General features: G+C 40.4%; 1 pseudogene across 1 annotated transcript; it reads right to left on the bottom strand.

Moving 5' to 3' along the window:
* Positions 1–444: 444 nt before the first annotated feature.
* On the bottom strand, positions 445–1,060 carry LOC112624232 (annotated as a pseudogene). Its single transcript, XR_003119373.1, has one exon. The product of XR_003119373.1 is annotated as an RNMT-activating mini protein pseudogene (transcript).
* Positions 1,061–4,416: the final 3,356 nt, after the last annotated feature.

Genomic DNA, 4,416 nt, shown 5'->3' with positions numbered 1-4,416 from the left:
CTACACATGTGCCCCCCAAATTTAAAATAAAAGTTGGACTTATTTAAAAAGAGAAGAAAGAAAATTATATTTCACAACTGTATTGGTATAAAGGTGAATATATTAATATTATACATTAGACATTTTATCCAACCTAAAAGCAAAAATAAAGGTATTTGTTTTTTTGTTTTTTTTTTTTCTATTTAAAAATTTTTATTTCTGTGTAAAACAAAGAACTCCTAGAGGTCAAATAATATACCAAACTCATAGCAGTATTAAGTCATGAAATAAAGAAGATTCTGAGGTAGAAGTCAAGCAATATAATCCACAATTTCAGGTATTCCCAGCAACCATCGCATCTCGCTAGTAAGATCTATTTTTTTTTAAAGTCTCAACTTCCACAAAATCAATAATCCATTCTCTAAAATCAGATATAAAACTATGACCAACAGAAGACACCCAAACTTTTGTCATGGTAACAGAGTAAATGCTTTTACTAAAAGCTGCCAACATTTCTATCAGTAGTAACCGTAAGGAGGCCGCTGGTTGTAACCATAAAGTCCATATTGCTGGGGATAGTAAGGTTCTTGTCTGTGTTGTGGGTAACTGTTACCCCAGGATCGTCCATGCCACTGATTGGATCGATTGTCACTTGGCCACCCCCATCTGTTGTCCCTGCCTCTGAACTGTCTGTTGTCTTGCAACCGATTGCCTCTGTTTCTTTGGTTCCCACCAGCTCTGCTATTCCATTCCTCCACAATTGGAGGAGACTCAGGAGGGCGTTTCAGGTATTCCTGATACTCCTTGTCATTTTCTGTGAATCTACTAGCAAACATCTCTTCAAAATTTGGAACAGCTTCAGCAGTGTCAGTCATTCTGAAATTCCCAAAGATTTGAGGCAGCTGTATTGCTTATTAGGTTGTTTAAATCGGCCAAGGGCTATGTCTATCCAACTCGGGCCGAACCTCGCCGGCGAGACACTGAGAAGCCGCAGGAGAGGTGACCTCTGGCTCACTACACCGTGGAACTCCAGACCACTCCAGCTCTCCAATGTAACGGAGCCCCTTCCTCTAGAATCCAACAATCCAAGGTATTTGTTAAACACAAAAATAGGCCAGATGCGGTGACTCACGCCTGTAATCCCAGCTCTTTGGGAGGCCAAGGCGTGCAGATCACTTGCGTCCAGGAATTTGAGACGTGTCTGGGCAATATAGTGAGATCCTATCTCTACAAAAAAAATACAAAAAATTAGCCAGGCATGGTGGCATGCACCTGGGGTCCCAGCTACTTCAGAGGCTGAGATGAGAGGATTGTGTGAGCCTGGAAGGTCAAGGCTACAGTGAGCCAAGATTGAGCCATTGCACTCCAGCCTGGGTGACAGAGTAAGATCCTATCTCAAATAAATAAATAGGACAAAAATAAAAAATAAAAAGAGGAAAAAAAAATTTAATGTCTTTCATGTGTCATCTATGCTGTTACTGTGAGGCTGGTGTGTGTTAACATCGCTTCTTCATAGATACGATGAGGATGAGACACCCCTATGGTCATTCATGTCCAATACAACTGCTTTGCATGTGTATCTATTTCTGTTGGATTCACCACTTCATCAGTAGCTTCGAAACGTCTCCCAGAATTCCCCATAGGTCCAGACTTGTGCTGAAAAGGAAATTGAGGATATAATAGATGCTAACAGGGAAATATACTTTATTATGTTGTTCTAAGCACTGGAACTTTAGAAACATATTTGAGAATAATCTTTTGCAAATAAAGAAACTTGTCCAGGTTGAACCCTCAGGGCTCAGATATATTTTTTTAATACATTGATTTGAAAGAAATGGAAGCTAGAAGCCAGAATTAATTAATTAATTAATTTTTATTTTTATTATTTTTTTTTGTCATGGAGTCTTGCTCTGTCACCCAGGTTGGAGTGCAGTGGTGAGATCTTGGCTTACTGCAACCTCCACCTCCCAGGTTCAAGAGGTTCTCCTGCCTCAGCCTCCCGAGTAGCTGGGATTACAGGTGCGTGCCCCACACCCAACTAATTTTTGTGTTTTTTTGTAGAGACAAGATTTCACCATGTTGGCCAGCATGGTCTCAAACTCCTGACCTCAAGTGACCCACCCACCTCCTCGGCCTCCCAAAGTGCTGGGATTATAGGCATGAGCCACCATACTAGATGCAGAATTGTGACTGACATATTTTGTGTGAGATACAAGAAGTAAGAAATATCAGAAGAAGAACAAAAACAGAAGAAGATGTTTTCTGACCTGAGAAATCAGAATAATAATAAAGGCAAGTCTGTCAATAGTGATGGCTGAACTATGGCTGTCTGATGCATAAGTCCAGAATTCCTATTTCCCATTGAAAGGAGTTGCTACTAATTATTAATAATTGTAAGGCGATGACATTGTGCTAAACATTTTATATAGGATCAACCTATTTATGAGGCTGTCAATAACCTCATGCCAATATTATTTTCCCTTTTTTTTTGCATAAAGAAATCTTAACCCAGAGAGTTTAATAAATTGCCCAAGATTACACAGCTTGTGGTAGAGCCAGAATTCAAATTCAGTAGACTAAATCCAGGGTTATATATGATGCTATATTGCCAGTTTTATATATGTTTATGAAATTTTACCTGAAACAGTTAGATTCTATGTTGTGAATGATGTCATCTGTCACTTTTTTTTTTTTTTTTAGAGACGGGGGTTTCTGTCTGTCACCCAGGCTAGAGTGCTGTGGCATAGTCACAGCTGACTGCAGCCTAGACCTCTTGGGCTCAAGCAATCCTCCCATCTTTGCCTCCCAAGGAGCTAGGACCACAGGCATGCACCACTACACACAGATAATTTTTCAGTTTTAATTTTGTAGACACAGGGTCTCTCTGTGCTGCCTAGGCTGGTCTCGAACTCCTGGGCTCAAGTAATCTTCCCACCTTGGCCTCCCAAAGTGTTGGGATTACAGGCGTGAGCCATGGTGCTTGGCCTCTGTCATCTTCTAAGCCAATTCTTTTCAACTTATTTATTCCATCTCTATTTAGTAGAAGGGAAAAAGGATACTTTCTATAGTTTTGGTTAAGGATCATCTACTTTATACTTGTTTATTTTAAATTATTGTGGTTTAATGGTTAGCCTAGTAAATTAGCCAAATAAATTAATATGTCATTTTTTAAAATAAGATGAATTCTGGCCCATTTTTTCCCATTCATAGATTATATAGGGACCCATAGATATGTACGCTTCAACTCAGCAACTTAAGAAAATTATAAGTGCTACTTGCCAGAGGGGACTGATTCATATTCCTTATAGGATTGGTGTCTGTTTCACTTCTTAAAAATTCATATCCTCTCCTCATACATTATCACCTCCTTTTCCATTTCTCTTCATATTATTATATGTTGCTTGCTGGTTCTGGGACTCACTACTGGTTACTTGGAACAAAACATTTACAGATTTCATGGGACATTGAGTTCAGCTATTAATATTTGAAAAAGAGAAAAAGGCAGTAGTCTGTTAAGGAGACTAAATGGTGTACATGTTGCATGTAAAACAGAGTTTATTTTGAGCAAAGATCCCCTAGGGGAATGCTGCTTATATGGTGTATCTGATCTGCTGTGGAGCACATGCCCAGCCAAGCCTCCTTTAATAAGGCCGCCCACTCTGAGCCCCTGTGGCAACGGTGCTTGGCTGTGGGTGCACCTTCCGCCTTTGAGCACCCCACTCACTCACACAGCAACCTGCCTCCCCCGCCAACTGCTCTCCACAGGCATTAATCCATCCCCTCATTAACGACCAATCCAATTCTCTGTCTTGAACAAAGGGAGTCAGAGTTTAGTCCCTTGAACTGAAAAGTCCTATGGGGCTCAGCCATTTTCAACTGTGTGATTAGTAAATAAAGTGGGTCTACAGGAAGAAGGAGAAATTTAAAACAGAGGACAGCAGAGAAGGGGGCTCTTATGGCCTCAGAGACCATTAAGGGGGCAGAGGGATGTGCTGCTGTGGTCCCCGAGGCTCCCAATGAGGTCCATCTCCAGTTCCACGTGGTCCCAGCTTGCTTTTTGTTGATGTCATATTCTGCATCATAAACACATATTTCAATTGCTTTAGAGGACTTCTCTTTCTTGCAGCCAAAAAAAAATCTCAACTACAATTACAACTATCTAAAGTCAGTTTCCAGATTTGGATTTATGTGTATATGGTACATTTTCAGCGTTCCTGGGAAGATGAGGGAGAGACAATACAATGTAGTGGTTGGGGAGAAGGCTCTGTAGCGAGACTGCTTGAGTAGGAATTCTAGAAGTTCTGCCACTTACTGGTTGTGTGATCTTGGACAATCTAACATCTCTGTGCTTTGGCTTCCTTGTTTGCAAACAGAAGGGTAGCAATATTTTTCTACATCATAGTTTGTTGTGAGAATTAAACACATATAGACAGTGTG

Source organism: Theropithecus gelada, chromosome 5, assembly GCF_003255815.1.
Source record: "Theropithecus gelada isolate Dixy chromosome 5, Tgel_1.0, whole genome shotgun sequence".
Classification (NCBI taxonomy): Eukaryota; Metazoa; Chordata; class Mammalia; order Primates; family Cercopithecidae; genus Theropithecus; species Theropithecus gelada.
Note: the sequence above shows the minus strand (reverse complement) of the source record. Positions and strands in the feature narration are given on the sequence as shown.